Source organism: Artemia sp. Qi Xiang Cuo, chromosome 10 (genome assembly GCF_049724085.1).
Source record: "Artemia sp. Qi Xiang Cuo chromosome 10, ASM4972408v1, whole genome shotgun sequence".
NCBI lineage: Eukaryota > Metazoa > Arthropoda > Branchiopoda > Anostraca > Artemiidae > Artemia > Artemia sp. Qi Xiang Cuo.
Genome location: NC_142803.1, coordinates 9,691,690 through 9,713,014, shown reverse-complemented (window position 1 = coordinate 9,713,014; position 21,325 = coordinate 9,691,690). Strand labels below are relative to the sequence as shown.

The 21,325-nt window shown below is 38.5% G+C and overlaps 1 protein-coding gene and 1 pseudogene across 1 annotated transcript in view; both read left to right on the top strand.

Moving 5' to 3' along the window:
* The window catches only part of mRpL10 (mitochondrial ribosomal protein L10), a 53,324-nt gene that overhangs the window by 13,512 nt on the left and 18,487 nt on the right, over positions 1-21,325 (top strand). The gene's annotated exons all lie outside the window — the stretch shown is intronic.
* LOC148947448 (HUWE1-associated protein modifying stress responses-like) lies at positions 7,497-8,276 on the top strand (annotated as a pseudogene).

Genomic DNA, 21,325 nt, shown 5'->3' with positions numbered 1-21,325 from the left:
GTTCCTGAGGTGGTCAAGAATGGCTTGAAACTGTATGCAGAAGATTCCAAACTCTTTGGTCCAGCAGCCTCAACAGAAAATTGCTCTTCTCTGCAAGAAGATCTCAACAACATCTGTCTGTGGGCAACAACCTGGACGCTTGAGTTCATCCCATACAAATGCAAAGTCCTTTATCTCGGTCCAAACAATCCCTGCCACAGTTATCACATGATTGACTCTGCTGGTGCCAATATGCCCATTCAGAGTGCCAAGGAAGAGCGTGATCTTGGGGTAATCATTGACGATAAGCTTAAATTTCATTATCACTGTTAGAACCAAGTAGCTAAGGCAACGAGTAACGAGTCGCCAACCAAGAGTTCTCAAGAAGCTTTGCAGCCCTTGTTCGTCCCCATCTTGAGGTTGGTATGTCGGTTGCCACCCCGCACTTTATGTGTGATATGGAGATACTTGAGAAGGTCCAGCATAGAACAACCAAGCTCCATTTTGCCAAAAAATAAATCTCCTACGAGCAACGACTAGAAAAGCTTGACCTGCCTTCCCTAACGTACCGTAGAAAGAGAGGAGATGTCATCCTCGCATTTAAGATGATGATCAGTGACACCATTAAGCCTGTTTTCGATCACAGTAAATACACCATAACACGAGGAAATCCTCCTAGGTGGTATGTTAAAGATTTATAGTGATTTAACTCTTAAAGTAATGATTAGCTGGTCAGCTGCTCGGTATTTTACCCTATGCTAGAATTTTTATCCGTATTAGGATTTTATTTTTCAAGTGGGACACAATTTTCAAAGTTTTTAAAAACCCTATAAATAAAAATTTAGCAAAGGTAGGACTCTCATAACAATTATCTCGGACTTGTCTGTGCTGTGTGCTGTTGATCTTTTGCTGAAATTTTCTTTTTCAGTACAATGCAAAGTTCGTGCAAGTTTACCAAAGACGGGTGCATTTTAGAGGGAGAAAGAGGTGAAGGTACCCTAGATGCTTCAAAAGAATTTCCCAGAACATAGTTTAAGCTCTGGAAACATTTCTCTTAATTTTGTTCACTGAGTAAAACTATATTCAAGATGGCAAAAAGCCTCCCATTTAGAATTCTACTGAAATCAGACAGGAAAAAAGAAATATGCCATTAAAATTTGAAGTCTTATCTCTTTTCAAATATCGCAATCACCCATCACTGCAATTTCACAGCTTTTTTTTAGTTACCCAAAAAAAAAATTTGCACAAAATAAGCTTTTCAAAAAAAAGTAAAGAACTTCATTAAACCAAAAATTAACTAAAATAGAATAAAAAAATCTACCAAGCATACAACTACCACAAATTAGTACCGTATCAATAAATAAATGAAAACCGAAACAAACAGAAGTTAAAATAAGACAAACTCAAAACGAGCAGAAATTAATCTGAGTAGGGGTCTAAACCCTATGCTTTCTAAAAGCTAGAATATAATTTCTACTTTACTGAAAAAACTCAAAGGAATCTGCTGAAAAAATGAGCATTTTCAGTTTAATATACATATATTATACATATACACATATTATAATTAATTTTTAATTTCTTAAAGTCATAAAAGTGAAAACATATAAAAGAATTTTTTCAGTAAATTACAAATTATATTTACAACCTTTTGCGCTGAGGGCTGTGGGGGGGGGGGGAGTTTCATCCTCAAAGACATAATTTCCGGACTTTTCAACTATGTTGAACAACATGGCTATCTCAAAGTTTTTATTGGATGTGTTTGGGGAAATGGTGGGCGTGAGAGGGAGGTTAGTAATGTCTTATTTTATTTGGTTAGGTTTTCCATATTTGTATTATATCAGTAAGAGGGTTCTGATCAGCTTGTGTAACTGGAGCATAAGGAATACATACTAAATTAGTTCCGCATTGATTATGACGGTTCAGTAGAGTCAAAAGAGAGCCAAGAAAGAGTCGAGAGAGGAAGAAAAACACTAAAAACTACCATGCAAATACTCATAAACAAATATTGCCGAAGAAAATGTATAGCAGAAACAGTTAGAAATGGCTTCTCATTATAGAGCCCAGTCAACCCTCCAACACTACACAATCACATCGTTCTAAGTAAAGAACGATGTGGGCACAATGTGTTTTTGGTTTCTCCATACCCGGGCACTTCGTATCGAAGGAGTCGTCGTAGAAACTTCGAAAAGGGCCCATTCGATTGGAAATTGGAGACCAAAATCAAGTATCAGATGATCAGTTAAGTATCAGACGATCAAATACAAATTTTGTGTCCTGAATGGATCGAGGGGCTGAAAGATCTCCCTCTACCTAGTCGAGGTGGATGGATGTTGAGTCTTCGGAGCCGAGAAAATAGAAGGATTCATCCTTGTTTTTTCAAAGGCGTATCACTTTCAGCAAGCCGTCAGAAGAAGGAGCATCTACCTCCAACACTACACAATCACAGGCAGCGCGCTATCGCTGCCTAAGTAAAGAACGATGTGGGCACAATGTGTTTTTGGTTTCACCATACCCGGGCACTTCGTATCGAAGGAGTCGTCGTTGAAACTTCGAAAAGGGCTCATTGGATTGGAAATTGGAGGGGCTAGTGCCCTTTTTAACAGTCGAAAGTGAGATGAGGGCAATTAGCCCCCCCCCACGCCCATCATTCCCCCAAACACATCCAATCAAAATTTTGAGATGGCCATTTTATCCAGCGTAGTTGATTTCCAGATAGAAAATATGTTTTTGAGGAGGACACTCCCTTACAACCCTCAGGGAAAGGGTTTTAAGTTATGGCCTGGGGGCATATAAGGTTTTTATAGAAGGCGTTGTCGTAGAAACTTCAAAACAGGCTCATTCGATTGGAAATTCAAAGGGCTAGTACCCTTTTTACTAGTTGAAAGGGATTGGAGGGCAAATAGCCCCCCTCCAACGCCCATCATTCCCTCAAATACATCTAATCAAATTTTGAAATAGCCATTTTGTTCAGCGTAGTTGTTTTCCAGATATAAAATATGTTTTTGAGGACGACACTCCCCCACAGCTCCCGGAACAAGTTTTGTAGGGAATACCCTGGGGGGGTAAAAGGTTCCTATAGAAAGTATCGCCGGAAAACATCAAATCATACTCATTCTATTAAAAGTTCAAAGGATTAGTATCCATTTTGAAAGTTGAAAGTTATTCGAGGGCAACCAGCCCCCCTCCCACGCCCATCATTCCCTCAAATACATCCAATCAAATTTTGAAATAGCCATTTTGTTCAGCGTAGTTGATTTCGAGATAGAAAATATATTTTGAGGAGGACACTCCCCCACAACCCTCAGGACATGGGTTTTAAGTTATGCCCTGGGGGCATATAAGGTTTTTATAGAAGGCGTTGTTGTAGAAACTTCAAAACAGGCTGATTCGATTGAAAATTCAAAGAGTTGGTGCCCTTTTTAATAGTTGAAAGTGATTGGAGGGCAACTAGCCCCCCTCCAACGCCCATCATTCCCTCAAATACATCCAATCAAATTTTTATAGAAGGCGTTATCGTAGAAACTTCAAAACAGGCTCATTCAATTGGAAATTCAAAGGGCTAGTACCCTTTTTAATAGTCGAAAGTGATTGGAGGGCAACTAGCCCCTTCACTTCTCCCCCAAACACATCCAATCAAAATTTTGAGATTATCATTTTGTTCAACGTAGTTTTAAGTTCTGGAAATTAGGTCTTTGTGGATGACAACCTCCTCACAGCCCTCAGCACAAGGGTTGTAAGTTATGCCCTGGGGGCATATAAAGTTTTTATAGAACTCGTTGTCGTAGAAACTTCAAAAACGGCTCATTCGATTAGAAATTGAAATGGCTAGTGCCCTTTTTAATAGTCGATAGTGATGTGAAGGCAACTAACACACCTTCCACATCCACCATTTCCCCAAACACATCCAATCAAAATTTTGAGATAGCAATTTTGTTCAACGCAGTTAAAGTTCAGCAAACTATAGCTGAGAGCAGAACAATATCTTCACAGTCTTCAGGGCAAGGGTTCCAAATGAATCCCTGGGAGCATATAATTTTCCAATCAAATATTTGTTGTAAAAACTTTAAAAAGGGCTCATTCGATTGGAAATTCAAAGATCTAGTGCCCTTTTTAATAGTCGAAAGTGATTGAGGGCAACTAGCCCCCCTCTCTCGCCCACCCTTTCCCCAAACACATCCAATCAGAATTTTTTGATAGCTATTTTATTCAGTGGTGTGGATTTCCAGATAGAAATTATGTTTTGAGGAGGACACTCCCCCACAGCTGTCAGGGCAAGGGTTGTAAGTTATGCTCTGGGGGCATATAAGGTTTTTACTGAACGCGTCGTCATAAAAACTTCAAAAAGGGCTCATTCGACTGGATATTGAAATAGCTAGTGCCCTTTTTAATAGTCGAAAGTGATTGGAAGGCAACAAGCACCCCTTCCACGCCCACCATTTCCCCAAACGTATCCGATCAAAATTTCTTGATAGCCATTTTGTTCCGCGAAGTTTAAAGTTCAGGAAATTATACCTTTGAGCAGGACACTCTCCCCATAGTCTTCAGGGCAAGGGTTGTAAGTTATGCCCTGGGGGCATATAAGGTTTTTATTGAAATGGGCAACTAACCCCGCCCCCTCACGCCACAATTTCCCCAAACACATCCAATCAAAATTTTGAGATATCCATTTTGTTCAACGTAGTCGAAAGTTCTGGAAATTAGGTCTTTAGGATAAAAACCCCATCAGAACTTTCAATCCAAGGGTTGTAATTTGGGCCCTGGGGCATATAAGGTTTATAAAGAAAGTTTATGTAGAAATTTCAAAATGGGCTTATTTGATTGGAAGTTGAAATCAACCTTTTCAGGAGTCAAAAGTGAGTGGAGAGTGATTGACCTCCCTCTCTCGGCCTTCATTTCCCCAAACACATTCAATCAAAGCTTAGAGATATGCCATTTTGTTCAACGTAGTTGAATGTTCTGGAAATTATGTATTTAAGGATGACAAAACCCATCGAGAGTCTTTCAGTGCAAAGGTTGTAAGTTGTGCCCTGGGGGCATATACGGTTTTTAATAGATAGAGTTGTCGTAAAAAATTCAAAAGGAGCTCATTCAATTGGAAATTGAGAGGGACCTTTTTAAGTCGAAAGTGAATGGAGGTAATTAATCCCCTCTCCGCACTTATTTCCCCAACCATTCGACAAAGCTTAGAGAGGTGCATTTTGTTCAACGTAGTTTAATGTATCCGAAATTATTAAGGATGACAAACCTCGGATTTTTAGATAGTTTGTAACTCTATGCCCTGAAGACATATTGGGTTTTAATGATAGAGTGTCCTGAACTCAAAGAGCTCATTCAATTTGAACTTGAAAGGGATAATGTCCTTTTTAATAGTTGAAATTGATTGGACGGTAACTAACCCCTCTCTCACGCCCACCATTACCCCAAACACATCCAATCAAAATTTTCAAATAGCCATTTTGTTCAGCGCAGTAGAAAGTTCTGGATATTAGGTTTGTGAGGATGACCCCCCCCCCACCCAACCCTCACGGCGAGGGTCGTAAGTTTTCCCCTGGGGGCATATACGGTTTTTATTGAAAGCGTTATCGTAGAAACTTCAAAAGGGCTCATTTGATTGGAAATTGAAAGGGCTAGTGCCTTTTTTAATAGTTGAAAGTGACTTGAGAAAGACTAACGCCCCTCACACGTCCACCATTTTCCCAGACACATCCAATCAAAATTTTGAGATAGCCATTTTGTGTAACGTAGTTGAAAGTCCTGGAAATTAGGTCTTAGAGGATAACAACCACCCTCACAGCCCTTAGGGTAAGAATAGTAATTTATGCCCTGGGGCAATATAAGATCTTTATAGGAAGTGTTGTCGTAGAAAGTTGAAAAAAGGCTCATTCGATGGGAATTCAAAAGGCCTAGTTGACTTTTTAGTGGTCGAAAGTAATTGGAAGGCTTGATATTTTTATAGTACAGTTCGATGTGGATATAATGTATTATTTTTTTTGTTGTTGTTGTTGTTTAGACCAGGGCACTTTGTATCAAAGGAGTTGAGAGAGAAGAGAGAGAGAGAGAGAGAGAGAGAGAGAGAGAGAGAGAGAGAGAGAGAGAGAGAGAGAGAGAGAGAGAGAGAAAGAGAGAGAGAGAGAGAGAAAGAGATTTATTCTAAACAAACAAACAATTTAACATAAGTTTAGCGGCCACCCCAAGAAGTAAAAACTTGTCCAAGGGGGTGGCAAAAATACACTAACATAACAAAACGATAAAAAAACGAAAAAAATAACCTATCTATATCACAGTCCCCAAACAGCACCACAAACCTTACACCTTAACATTTTCATTAAATTTACTATCATATTCATAATCATCACCCCCAGGAGCCATAAAAATTTACCAATATCATTATTAAAATAATAATAATATAAAAAAAACACTAAAATTCATACTTACTAAAAAGCATCCCTTTAATTACTATCTTAAACGAAGAAATATCGCCTATATTTTTTATATTTTGATCAAGATGGTTCCAACTTCTGATCCCCCTGTGAAGCAAAGAAAACATCGATCTGGCCAAAACAACCAGCGGAATATTAGTCTCTACAGATAACCTAGTATCATAATCATGGACAGAAGATCTCAGGTTTGCCAAGCTATCAAAACACGGGAGGTTTATACCCTTCCGAATCCTAAAAATGAATAGAAGTGTATACAACACCCATAATCCTGAAGCTGGCAGTATCTTTACACGCTCATACGCGTTTCGTACCGAATCCCGGGGTTGTAGGCCATATAACAGCGGAACAGCGTTGTTTTGTAGAACTCGTGTTGGCCGAACAATAGAAGGAAATGTTCCAAGCCAAACGCTACTACAATACAATATATATGGATGGATAAGGGAATAATAAAGAAGGCGCATAACAAAAGGAGGAAAAAAATGCTTAAGTTTTCTCATTATACCCAGGTTACGAGACGCAGTCTTACAAACATAATGTACATGGCGCTTGATTGATGAAACATAATTTGCACTTTACTGAAAAAAATACAAATGAATGTGCATTGTCAGTTTAATATACATTTACTGATATTTAGTAATCAAAATTTTAATATTGTTTGATTTACTTAAAGTTATAAAAGTAAAAACACTTATATTTTTTTCAGTAAAGTGCAAATTATGTTCTGGCCTTGGGAAGGCATAGGGGTTTAGAGCCCAACTTATGTTAATTTCTGCTCGTTTTAAGTTTGACTCGGTTATTTATTGTAATTTCTGTTCGATTTGGGTTTCATTTATTTATCGATACTGATTTGTGGTAGTTTCACGCTTGGTAGATTATTTGATTTTATTTTTGCTCATTTTTTGTTTAATGGAGTTCTTTACTTTTCTCTGAAAAACTTATTTTGTGGAAAAGGTTTTTTTTAATTAATAACACCATAGAACCGCAGAAGTCATGACGTCATTTTCCCTCTATAAAGGCGATTCATCAAATTTATGGCCAATTTCTGGGAAGACAGTAAAAACAAATCTTGTGTTTGTAATGAGTGAAAATGACAATAGTTGAAAAAACTTTCTCTCATGTTTTTCGTCACTTGGTATTGGAGGAGATGAAGAGGGGTTATCATCCTATGAAAGGCAGTGTGTTGTAACTATTGAAGCTGAAGATTATGATGAAAAGTTTAAAATTGAAAGTGAAAGAAGTTCTCAGGAGCTGTGGAACGTATTCCAAGAATCTGCTTTGGCCGTTGCTCAGTTACATAAAGACCGCTGCCAAGGCACTGTTTTATGGATACATTTTCAGAATGCTGCAGAAACACTGACAGCTGTTTACAAAGTGTCAAAAGATTTAATTCGAATATCAAAGGATAAAGGGATCAAAGTGGGATATCAGCGTCGAAACAAGGAAATAGCTCAATGGGTAAAAGGGAAGAGGCGCAATATCAAGCGGGATGAGCTGTTGAGCTTTTTGGCCCGAAAACCCCCTCCACCACCTTATTCATCCTCTAGGATTCATCAATCAAGGAATAGTCCAACTCAAAGCCGAGAAGTACTAGACTCATGTGTTGAAAGTTTTGCTGCTGCAAGGTCGACTGCTCCGTCTGATACAAATCTTCTGACATTTGAAGAAGCCTTAAACTTGGCTACTGTTTCTGGGTCTCCTGTCTCTGGCCGTCGTAAAAAGCCACCCATGAATTCTGATCTGGTGTCTTTTATGGCAACGGAATTTCAGCGAAATGGAAAACGTCCTGGTTGCACGTCTCCAAGCAGTGATAATACGATGGATTGCAGCCCTACGCGTAAAAGACAGCGTTTTTATTGAACATGAGCTTTTTTACTTCTTTTTACTTCAAGCAGGATGAGCTGTTGAGCTTTTTGGCCTGAAAACCCCCTCCACCACCTTATTCATCCTCTAGGATTCATCAATCAAGGAATAGTCCAACTCAAAGCCGAGAAGTACTAGACTCATGTGTTGAAAGTTTTGCTGCTGCAAGGTCGACTGCTCCGTCTGATACAAATCTTCTGACATTTGAAGAAGCCTTAAACTTGGCTACTGTTTCTGGGTCTCCTGTCTCTGGCCGTCGTAAAAAGCCACCCATGAAAAAGACGTCCTGGTTGCACGTCTCCAAGCAGTGATAATACGATGGATTGCTGCCCTACGCGTAAAAGACAGCGTTTTTATTGAACATGAGCTTTTTTACTTCTTTTTACTTCAAGCAGGATGAGCTGTTGAGCTTTTTGGCCTGAAAACCCCCTCCACCACCTTATTCATCCTCTAGGATTCATCAATCAAGGAATAGTCCAACTCAAAGCCGAGAAGTACTAGACTCATGTGTTGAAAGTTTTGCTGCTGCAAGGTCGACTGCTCCGTCTGATACAAATCTTCTGACATTTGAAGAAGCCTTAAACTTGGCTACTGTTTCTGGGTCTCCTGTCTCTGGCCGTCGTAAAAAGCCACCCATGAAAAAGACGTCCTGGTTGCACGTCTCCAAGCAGTGATAATACGATGGATTGCTGCCCTACGCGTAAAAGACAGCGTTTTTATTGAACATGAGCTTTTTTACTTCTTTTTACTTCAAGCAGGATGAGCTGTTGAGCTTTTTGGCCTGAAAACCCCCTCCGCAACCTTATTCATTCTCTAGGATTCATCGATCAAGGAATAGTCCAACTCAAAGCCGAGAACTACTAGACTCATATGTTGAAAGTTTTGCTGCTGTGAGGTCGACTGCTCCGTCGGATACAAATCTTCAGACTTTTAAAGAAGCCTTAAGCTTAGCTACTATTTCAGGGTCTCCCGTCTCTGGCCGTTTTCTATTGGATACACTGATATCAAATTATTAATTTTGATTTCTGTTAAATTCGAAAATTCAAGTATAATCATGCAGTTTGGTTGAATGCTGCGTAACGTGATTGTTTTTATGTGTGCGATAATGTGATTTCAATGAAAAATGAGAAAGAACTAGAAAGAACCTGGAGTTTTATATATGTTTTATTATGTGGAAATCAAATAAGTTGAATAAAAAAGATTCTTGACTTGAAACCCCTTCAAAAAGAATGGCGTGTCGTGTAGGACGATAAAAAAGCTACAACCACACTTGCGAATTCTGTTTAAAATGTAAAACTTAAAGCCCCCTTGCATTTAGGCATAATTCTTTACGTACCTGATGACATTTCCCTCTTGGACTTGTGTGGGATGATTCGGAACTATGTGAAAGCCGAGAATATACATAACCCCCTTTCATAAAAATTGGCATTTGAACAAAAAGCTGATTTACAGATAGCCTGCATGAACCCTATTGTTTTTGATTATGAGAGGCACCGAATTGAGGAACACAAATTCCTTGCTAAGTGCTGCTATAATTGTCAGAAATAAAAACATTCTATGAAAGATTGTAAGAACTCAGCCTGTTGTTCTCGGTGAGTCGGTGACCACGTCAGTTCTAAGGACATTCCCTGTTCTTGGGATGTGACGTGTAAGGTGCTCTTGAGTAACAAATGACGAACTCCCTGCTTAGAGTCTGCATGTGGAACATAAATGTGCTATAACTGAGAAACTACCTTTCATAGAAAGCATGTCTGCCGTTGCAGCACCAGTGCAATATGTCTACTACAATCGTGTACTCTACTTACAAGAACATCTCCTGACTTTACATTCTATGTCCCTACTAAAATACAGTGACAGTATCCGTGTTCTTGCAGTTCCTGCAGTTCAATTTGGAAGAAAGAGGCCCTCTGGGGGAGTTGCGATGCGTGTGAGTTCTCGACGGTCCACTGAGTTAATTGCGGAAATTGGGTATTTTGATGCTCTGAAATTCAGCCGGACATGTATAATTCTGTTTATCTGCCGACTGATCATCGTGATCTTGCGTCTGGGGAGTGATTTTTCAGGTGACAAATATGGCAGTGTCATAATAGCCGGTGATTTCAACTGCATCGTTCCGGTGACAAATACGGCAGTGTCATAATAGCCAGTGATCTTAACTGCATCGTATCTGAAATTTCTAACGTTAGGCCCCTTGTTGCTCTTACCTGCTTTACCTGGGTTTCAACCTGTTGAAGATCCCCACAATTTTAGGTACATGCATTAATCAGGTTTCCCCACCAGTCTAGACTTTTTCTCTATTGTAATGGAATCCGACCATTAAGTTTGAGCCATGTCGACACTGATATACGCGCTTCCGACCACTTCCCATCTGTTCAATTGAATTTGAGTCAACCCGTAGTAGTAATACGATCAAAAGAAATAGGTTAAATCTAGTTGGGGCAAAATCAACGCCGTTATTTACATTTGCACGCTAGACCATATTCTATCTAAAATAAAGTGATATTTCGGCTACTTCAAAATAACTTGGATATTCCTCAAAGTCAATAACGAACCTGCTGTATATTTACTACTCAAAAATTACCCAATCCTGCAAAGTGCGGAAGCCGTAATTATCTGGAGGGCTTAAATTTCTTCAGAAGTACGTAGGTGGTCCTTGAACGCCAATCTTGTGGCTGAGTTTGACTCATCTAAGCTCTGGTTCGGCTCACAGAGTAAATGTGAGAGAGCATTTACTCACAGAGTAACTGCGAAGTACAGAACGCTCCAGTTCTGTACATGATGCTATGGTGTTTACAAAGCACAGGTTCTCTAAAGTATTGAATAAGCACAAGGCCACGTAATTAATAGTTTCTCCGAAAGACTAAAGGATAATCCTAATAAAATTTGGGTTTTTAAATAAAAAGAAAGCGGGTACTGATCCATTGATGCTTGCATTTCCAAGTAAAAAGCAATGGATGGAATATTTTACTGCTGAGTTTTCAGCGCCGTCCCTCTGCTAGAGGGTAGTTTTTCGGCTTAAGGTTTAGTTTTTTGGTAATGGTTTTCTTGATGGTTATGTGCTTTCTCGGGTTCGTATATGAGTCGTGGAATTGCTAGGCTATATCAATTGATAGGCCTTCACCTAGTGCATGGTAGTGAGTTTTTGGTTTGCCATCTACAGCTGATGTATCAAATGATTTTAATTGTGGAGTAGTTCTTGATATATTTTGCGCGGGTGCTGTTACCCCTGCACATAAAAAGGGGAAAAATAGAAGTAGTTGCAGTTCATACCGGCCGACAACTGTGTCGTCTACCTTGTGCAAGTTGTTGGAACTGTTGGTGGCGGATGTGTATACCAAGCTCGTTCTACACCCGACCATCAGTTTGGTTTTAAAAAGAGATAAAGCCTACAATATGTCCATTCAATTATTGCAATTGTTTTGGCAGAAATAATTGAAAGCGGTGAAAAGGTAATTATGGCTGGACATGACGTTTCTGGAGCATTTGCTTCGGCAATGCATTTCCAATTATTGCTGAGTGCTGAGGCTCGAGGTCTGAATCAGCCAATAGTGTGTATATATAGGGATATGCATAATAAACTTTATGTTGTTGATAACGTGCCAGTTCTTAATGGTTATCTGTTTTCTCGGGGTCGTATATGAGTGTGGAAAGGGGTTTGAAAGTATGATGTCTCTTCCCTTACTCTTTATAATAATAGCGCAGTGGAGGCCAGTAAAAAGGTTTAGATATATTTTTAGAGGCCTTGATCTGTCACTGGCTAACTATGCAGATGATATTGTCAACCTAAGTAGGACCTATGTTGCTGTAGAAGAGAACTTCGATATTCTAAGTTATGACCATAAAAGAATTGGTCTCGATTTTTGCCCAGAAGAGTGTAGTTGTGCTGGTGAGAATGGAATCCTAAATGTTGGTCGGCTACTGATTTCAGATGGTTCCACTCCAAGGTGTCCCACCCCATGTTTGAGGTTTCCCACCCCATGTTTGAGGTAATAAGCCAGTTTGAAGCGTCGGAATTCGGCAGTCAAAAATGTAAATGCCATAGTTGTTTTTTAATATTGAAGCATTTCAAGTTGCAATTTTCATATTCTTTAAATCTTTGGAATTTTCATGACCTGAGGATAAGGAATGATTCTAGAACCGGTGCAGGACGGGGAGTAACACCCCTTCTTAAGTCAATACGGACCACTAAATTCTTTGATTTGGATCCTTTTAATATTTTCAAGAATTTTTGAGATGTGAAAAAATGTTTGGAAAACTTGACATATGATCAGTTTCGCGCTTAAGCCTTTGTTTCTATCTTCCTCTATCTCTCCAAGTTTGGTGGTTGTACAGAGTTAACTTGTACAATTCGTAACAAAATTTAAATAAAGATTAGCCATGTATATTTGGAATATTTAGGTGCATATTACAACAGTAAAACGAAGAAATAATTGTGAATACATTAGTATATGCTTTGGAACACTGAAGAACAAACAAAAATACTACAGTTCATCGAAACTGATAAGAAACCAGGATTGTATACGGGTTTTTTGTCCAGCTTGTGGTGGAGGAGTACCAAGGGAACTTTTTTCGTGGGGGAGGGGGGCATTTTACCTCTGATTTTAAGTCAATTTTATGAATCGAGTAAATATTTGGAGTAGGGGAAGTTCAGACCCGAGTTAACTTACCGTTCACGAAGGTTTAACCCTTATTCTGTATGTTTTATTACAAACTATTATTTTTAGTCTATTCAAAACTTCCCAGCCAAATGGGATGCAAAGAGGCCGTGAGAAAGGATTTAAAGAAACTTATTGGGAGTGTTTAAAGAGGGAGATTCATATAGATTTGAATGAAGGAGGAGCGTGCACAGCTGTGTTGGTTACTAGGGCTTGATGCTGCAGTGATTTGTTAGTAGTAGTTCACAGATTTTGGAAAAAAAAACTGCTTCTGCAGCAGGCTCCTCTTCTAATAAACCTGATTTCAAATCGTATCTTAGTCCAAGTTGCCTTCAATCGATTGCCCTAGAACCAGTTCCCAAGGTCGAGACAACTAGAATTCCTCTTGGTTAAATAGGTTTAGCGTCTTCTGGTGATGATTATGTATCCACAAAAGTAGTCAACTTCATTTTTACTTGAGTTATTCTTCTTTTGACAGGACTTGTAAGTCTGTTCCTCGAAAATTCAGTGTTTCCCATTTCACTTAAGAGGATTTTTACATCAAGGCGAAACTCAGATTGACCGAACTAACTATTGGTCAATTTTTTTGCTGTCTGTAATTAGTAGAGTTTTTGAATAAGGCTTTGCTTTTCTATCTACTAACTTTTTTAAAAGGAATTTTTTGAATGGATTTCAGTTTGGCTTCCGAGCTAAGCCCTTAACAGAGTCCATACGTGCTACTCTTTTGAAGTTGCTCTTTTTATGATTTATGCAACAACTCTATATAAACCTTATATGCACCCAGAGCATAACTTACAACCCTTGCACTAAGGGCTCTGAGGGGGTTATCATCCTAAAAGACCTAATTTCCGGAACGTTCAACTACGGTGAACAAAATGGATATCTCAAAATTTTGATTCGATGTGTTTTGGAAAATGGCGGGCGTGAGAGGGGCGTTAGTCGCTATCCAATTACTTTCAACTATTAAAAAAGGCACTAGACCTTTCAATTTCCAATTGAATGCGCCCTTTTGAAGTTTCTACGACAACTCCTTCTATAAAAACTTCATATGTCCCCAGGGGATAACTTACAGCCCTTGACCTGAGTTCTGTAGGGGGCGGGGAGTTGTCATCCTTAAAGACCTAATTTCCAAAACTTTCAACTACGTTGAATAAAATGGCTATCTAAAAATTTTGATTGGATGTGTTTGGGGAAAAGGTGGGCGTGATAGGGGGGTTAGTTGTCCTCCAATAACTATCGAATATTAAAAAGGGCGCTAGACCTTTGAATTTCAAATCGAATGAGCCCTTTTTTAAGTTTCTACGACAAAGATTTCAATAAAAACCTTTTTTTCCCCCTGGTCATAACTCATAACCCTTGCCCTGAGGGGTGTGGGGGCGTGTCCACCTTAAAAATATATTTTCTATCTGGAAATCAAATACACTGAATAAAATGACTATCTTAAAATTTGTATTGGATATGTTTGGGGAAATGATGGGCGTGGGGGGAGGGCTAGTTGCCCTCCAATCACTTTCAACTATTAAAAAGGGCACTAGCCCTTTGGATGTCCAATCAAATGAGCTTTTTTTAAACTTTCTACAACAACGCCTTCTTTAAAAACCTTATATGCCCCCAGGGTATAACTTAAAACCATTGCCCTGAGGGCTGTGGGGCAGTGTCCTCCTCGAAAACATATTTTCTATCTGGAAATCAACTACGCTGAACAAAATGGCTATCTCAAAATTTTGATTGGAGGTGTTTGGAGGAATGATGGGCGTGGGGGGGGGGCTAGTTGCCCTCCAATCACTTTTGACTATTAAAAAGGGCACTAGACCTTTGAAATTCCAATCGAATGAGCCCCTTTTGAAGTTTCTACAACGACCCCTTCCATATGAAGTCCCCAGCTCTAAAGGAAAAAAATTATAAAAATAAATAATACATTGTGTCAACATTATTCTTATGTGCCCTCAGGGCATAACTTAAAACCCTTGTCCTGAGGGTTGTGGGTGAGTGTCCTCCTCAAAAATAAATTTTATATGTTGAAAACAATTACGCTGAACAAAATGGCTATCTCAAAATTTTGATTGAATGTGTTTGGGGGAATGATGGGCGTGGGGGGGGGGGGGCTAGTTGCCCTCCAATCACTTTCGACTATTAAAAATAGCACTAGCCCTTTGAATCTCCAAACGAATGAGCCTTTTTTGAAGTTTATACGACAACGCCTTGTATAAAGACCTTATATGCCCTGAGAACATAACTTAAAACCCTTGCCCTGAGAGTTATGGGGGAGCGTCCTCCTCAAAAATATATTTTATATCCGGAAATCAACTACGCTGAACAAAATGGCTATCTAAAAATTTTGATTGGATGTGTTTGGGGGAATTATCAGCGTGGGGGGGGGGGGCTAGTTGCCCCCAATCACTTTCGACCATTAAAAAGGGTACTATCCCTTCGAATTTCCAATCGAATGAGCCTGTTTTGAAGTTTCTACGACAACGCCTTCTATAAAAACCTTATATGCCCTTAGGGGATAACTTAAAACCCTTGCCCTGAGGGTTGTGGGGGAGTGAGCTCCTCAAAAACATATTTTCTATCCGGAAATTAACAACGCTGAACCAAATGACTATCTCAGAATTTTGATTGGATGTGTTTGGGGGAATGATGGGCTTGGGGGGGGGGGCTAGTAGCCCTCCAATCACTTTCGACTATTAAAAAGGGGACTAGCCACTCCAATTTCCAATTGAATGAGCCCTTTTCGAAGCTTCTCCGACAACTCTTTCGATACGAAGTGCCTGACTGAAGAAGAAGAAGAAAAAAAAACATTGTGCCCACATCGTTGTTTACGTTGTTAAAAATTAATGAAACAAAGGGAGCAATATCTCTAATGGTATGTGTAAATGCAGAAGGCGAACTGCTTCCACCATATGTGGGCTATAAAGTTAAAGGCATGTTTAGCTCTTGACGTACAAGAAGCCCTAAGGAAGTTAGGCATGCTGTATCTAATTCATAATGGTTTGAGAGTCAAAATTTTTGAAGAGTGGCTTATGTCACTGGCACTCCCCCACCTAAATAAAAGAGCAGGGGTGAAAGTTTTGTTGGGTGACAATCTCTCTTTCCACTTTTCTTCTAACTGTTGAAAGTCTGTAGAAAAAACAACATTCGCTTTGTATGCCTTCCATCAAACGTAACAGATATACTACAACCTCTTGATGTTGTTTTTTTTGCTCCAATGAAAAGAGCGTGGAGGAAAATATTTGATGATTATATAATACATTACCCGAAACAAAATGCAATGAGGAAAGTGCAAATTTTGTTCTAAACTTGGGAAGGCATAGGGGTTTTGCGCCCAACTTATGTTAATTTCTGCTCGTTTTGAGTTTGGCTCGGTCATTTACTGTAATTTCTGTTCGTTTTGGGTTTCATTTGTTTATTGATGCTGATTTGTGGTAGTTTCACGCTTGGTAGATTATTTGATTTTATTTTTGCTCATTTTTTGTTTAATGGAGTTCTTTACTTTTCTTTGAAAAACTTATTTTGTGGAAATTTTTTTTAATTAACTTCTGTTCGTTTTATATTGACATAGTCTTTTCAGGGGAAAAAAAATAATACTTTAAATCTTTTCGTTTTTTAAGACTTTATAGTTTGGCCTGCTATTTGTATGCTGGAGAAAAATTTTCAGCACTTTTTAACAACATACACCCTTTTAAAAATCTGGACACAAATAGTACTGTTTCATTTAGTTTCATACCACCTATAGTTGACGTGAAATGGAAAACTTGATGCCATCCGCAAAAAATCTGTTTACTTTCTTTCATAGCTTGGATACACTTACGCTATTTTGATTTGGTTAAATTTTAAGAGCAGAAATGGGAGGGTTGGCGTGGGAGGGTGGGAGTAGAAGGGGAATTAGTTGCCCTCAAATCACTTTCGACTATTAAAAAGGGTATCAGCCCTTTTATCTTCAATCGAATGAGCCCTTTTCGAAGTTCCCACGACAACTCCTTCGATACGAAGTGCCCTGGTCTAAACAACAACAACAACAAAAAAATAATATATTATACCCACTTCGATCTTTACTATAAAAATGCCAAGCCTTCCAATCACTTTCGACTATTAAAAAGGGCACTAGGCCTTTCAATTTTCAATTGAATGAACCCTTTTGGAAACGACAACGCTTTCTATAAACACCTTATATGCCCCCAGGGCATAAATTACAACCCTTACCCTAAGGTTTGTTAGGGTGGTTGTCATCCTCTACGACAGAATTCCCAGAACTTTCAACTACGTTAAACAAAATGGCTATCTCAAAATTTTGATTGGATGTGTTTGGGGAAATGGTGGGCATGAGAGGGGTGTTAGTCGCCTTCCAATCACTTTCGACTATTAAAAAGGGCACAAGCCACTCCAATTTCCAATTGAATGACCGCCTTTCGAAGTTTCTACGGCAACTTCTTCGATACGAAGTGCCCTGCTCTAAAGGAAAAAATTAATAAATAATACATTGTGCCAACATCGTTCTTATATGCCCCCAGGGCATAACTTAAAACCCTTGCCCTGAGGGTTGTGGGGGAGTGTCCTCCTCTTTACTTAGTCCCCGTTTCTTGTCTCGTTCTTGAGTGTCCCCATTCTTTACTTTTGCAATTTGCTTTAAAATTTGCACTTTACTTTGAAAAAATATAAATGTTTTTACTTTCATAACTTTAATAAATCAAATAATTTTAACATTTTGATTACTAAATATCAGTATATGTATATTAAACTGACAATGTACATTCATTTGTATTTTTTTTTCCGTAAAGTGCAAATTTTGTTCTGACCTTGGGAAGGCATAGGCATAGGGGTTTGCGCCCAACTTATGTTAATTTCTGCTCGTTTTGAGTTTGACTCGGTTATTTATTGTAATTTCTGTTCGTTTTGGGTTTCGTTTATTTACTGATACTGATTTGTGGTAGTTTCACGCTTGGTAGATTATATGATTTTATTTGCTCATTTTTTGTTTAATGGAGTTCTTTAGTTTTCTTTGAAAAACTTATTTTGTGAAAAAGTTTTTTAAATTAATACTTACAAATACGACCCATGAAGAACTTTGCAATGAACCATCGTCCATCCTGGGTTTTTGGTGAACCCTTTTTGGCTGCTGCCTTGCTTGACAAAGTAAGAGGGCCAGTGCTCGTCGACTCATCAACTTACATTTCAGACTCATTCTTTCATCCAGATTCGTAAGTCATGTGAGACTCACAGCTTGAATCTTCTTCATCCCTGATGCTTTTTCTTGGTTTTATGCCAAGACGTTTGTGCGTGATATCCCTCACAGATTTGTCAAATCTACAGACTTGCAGGATATCCAGTAAAGCTTTACTGACGTTGTCCACAACCTCTTGTGGAGTTTGCTGGTTGGAAAGTGGAGGTTCTTGGATAATTCTGGAAGGTGATAAGAATTTGACAAAGTCATTCTTTAGATTTTTCTTTCCATTTAACACAAGACTCTCCAGGAATAGCTTCACAAGCTCGGGGAATTATTATTTTCTCACTGAATTTTGTTTCGGGTAGTGTATTATGTAATCATCAAATATTTTCCTCCACGCTCTTTTCATTGGAGCAAAAAAAAAACAACATCAAGAGGTTGTAGTATATCTGTTACGTTTGATGGAAGGCATACAAAGCGAATGTTGTTTTTTCTACAGACTTTCAACAGTTAGAAGAAAATTGGAAAGAGAGATTGTCACCCAACAAAACTTTCACTCCTGCTCTTTTATTTAGGTGGGGTAGTGCCAGTGACATAAGCCACTCTTCAAAAATTTTGACTCTCAAACCATCATGAATTAGATACAGCATGCCTAACGTCCTTAGGGCTTCTTGTACGTCAATAGCTAAACATGCCTTTAACTTTATAGCCCACATATGGTGGAAGCAGTTCGCCTTCTGCATTTACACATACCATCAGAGATATTGCTCCCTTTGTTTCATTAATTATTCTAGAGGGGTATTTGGCATCTCTTCACAATGCATACCTTTTTCCTGGGTTTGTCTGTTAAGTTAGTCTCATCGTAATTGTAAATATTCGACAAAGGCACATCCTGAATCGTCACCTTTAGACTGTTGTAGTATTCGTTCAACATTTCAGATGAAACAGAAGCTCTTTTTGGAGTTGTTTGCTACGGTTATCAATTGAAGCTTTAAACGATATCGATCTAGAAAAGAATTGACAAAGTCTTGTCCAGGTATATTGTTCTTAAAGCAATCTACTATTTTTTTAATTGATGCTAGATAATTTTTGACGATGAGTTTCAGCTCGAAGCGATCAACAGGAAACCCTCACTCGGCACATGTAAGCAAATGAGAGACGATGGCTTCTTCCTTGAGCTCTGTCAATAGAGTTGGTCTTCCCATTTTTTATTGTAGTTTTTGCTGATTCGGTGAGAAACAGTACCCAAAGGAATCCCATCTTCTCTGAACCCTTTCTCATTGTTACATATCCGTTGTTTGTGTCCTCCAGAGCTTTTTCCATCCCTTCTTCATCATAACTGGCATACTTTCATGCATTCACTGGTTTTGTATACCGTATGTTCTGGGCATCCTCAAAAATCATTTATTAAGACTCAATTTAAAACGAAAAAAAAAACAAAAAAATTCCATAGGAATTTCCAATCATAAGATTCCCCTCCATAGTTTTTACGACCATCGCTTCTCTATAAAGTGACCAAGAAAAAAATAAAATAAAAATAATACATTGAAGGCTTGTGTCCTTTACTACAGGCAAAGTTAGAGGGTTGAAGCTGGTAGGCTTGATCCAAAGATTAAATTGTTTGTCAATGATTTTGTTTCCATTTTGGGTGTCTGTAGATGATTTCATTTGCCCTGTCTCAAAATAATATTTTAAAAAACATCATATTTTAAATCTATCAAATTATAATACAAAGGACCCAAATTAAATTGTCTTAAATTAATTTTTCATATTTTTCTGAGGACAAATTATATTTTTCTTTTCATTTTTCATATTTTCCCTTATACGTAACTTTGTAATCCTTTGTCTCTCGTATTGATTGTCAAATGACTTCTCCCCAAAGAATAAATAAAAGTAGGTCTGAAGGAATTAGGAAATGGCCAAAAATTTTAACAACAGTTGAAGAGATGAACTTGATTTGCACCTTCCTGGGGTAAATCGATTAAAAAGGGTTTCCTAAAGCTCTAAACAACAGAGTGAACTTCAATTCAGTGCAAGATTAAACAATTGGCCGGCGCAGCACATTGAGATCAATACTAAAGATAGACAAGGGTAACTTAAACATATGTTCAAATTTATCCCGGAAAACAAAATATTTGCGGGTAAAGTTGAACACTGCTGCCATCTTGAATCTATGGAATAAGGAAATGATTTAACCTAAAAACCTAACCATTCGGCTTCTCAGCTATAGAAATTTCAGATTGAAAGGCCTAGTTTAGTTTATCCAAGTAAAAAAGGGTAACTTGCTTTTATCACTTTTTGACAATTTTGGACAGCTCAAATTCTCTTGTGAATAAAAATGTAAGATTTAGTCTTAACCTGACTGCAAGAATTACCAACTATTAAGATGTCATCTATTAATAATCTAGTAAAAAGTTCAATCGAGTAATTCCACTGTTGTCCAAAAGAGAGCGCTCATTGTTCGTTACTGATTTTGTTCAAAGTTACCCCTAATGTTCAAAGTTACCCTGTTCTACGGTACCAATGCTTGTCCAATTAAAGAAAGAGTCGCGCCCCACCAAACTGGTTAGGTTGTACTGTCCTAGCTGAGTGTCCTAGCTTTAGAGCCTTCGTCTTGGAGGACAGGGGTTCAAGTCTTGGCGTTGCTGATTATTTGGTATGAACCGAGGGTCAGTGGTATGACTCTGTAAGCTCAGCCAGAGTCGACCCAGCTGTAAAGGGTGCCTGGAGAAATATGTGGAAGGTAAACAGGAAGGGTGAGCGAAAGTATAGTATAGCTGGTCCCCAACCTCCCATTGCACTTCCTGGCTGATGGGCCATGAAATGGAGACCAGCACCACCACTACTTATTGTAAAATCCAACGCCCATATTCTTTATCTTTTATTTTTCTAAACTGGTTAGGTTACCCATAAAAGTTCCATTTAAATATTACAGCAACAAAGGATGTATGGATGAATAAGACAGAATTACAAGGTTCTTAGCACACTCAAAGGAAATAAATCTTCTAATTTTTTTCATAATTCCTATATTTCTTGTTAAATTCAAACCTTCCTTCCCAGTGCGGTCTTTGAAACACAGCTGTCATTTATTATAATTGCTAAGTATTTTGCAAATGCAACTCTCGAGATCTTTGCTTTTCCATTATTATCCCTGTTATATGAAACAAGTATGAGCTCTGTTATTTATGTATTGGTAGACCTCTTCTTTAATTTCAGTCATTGATAGG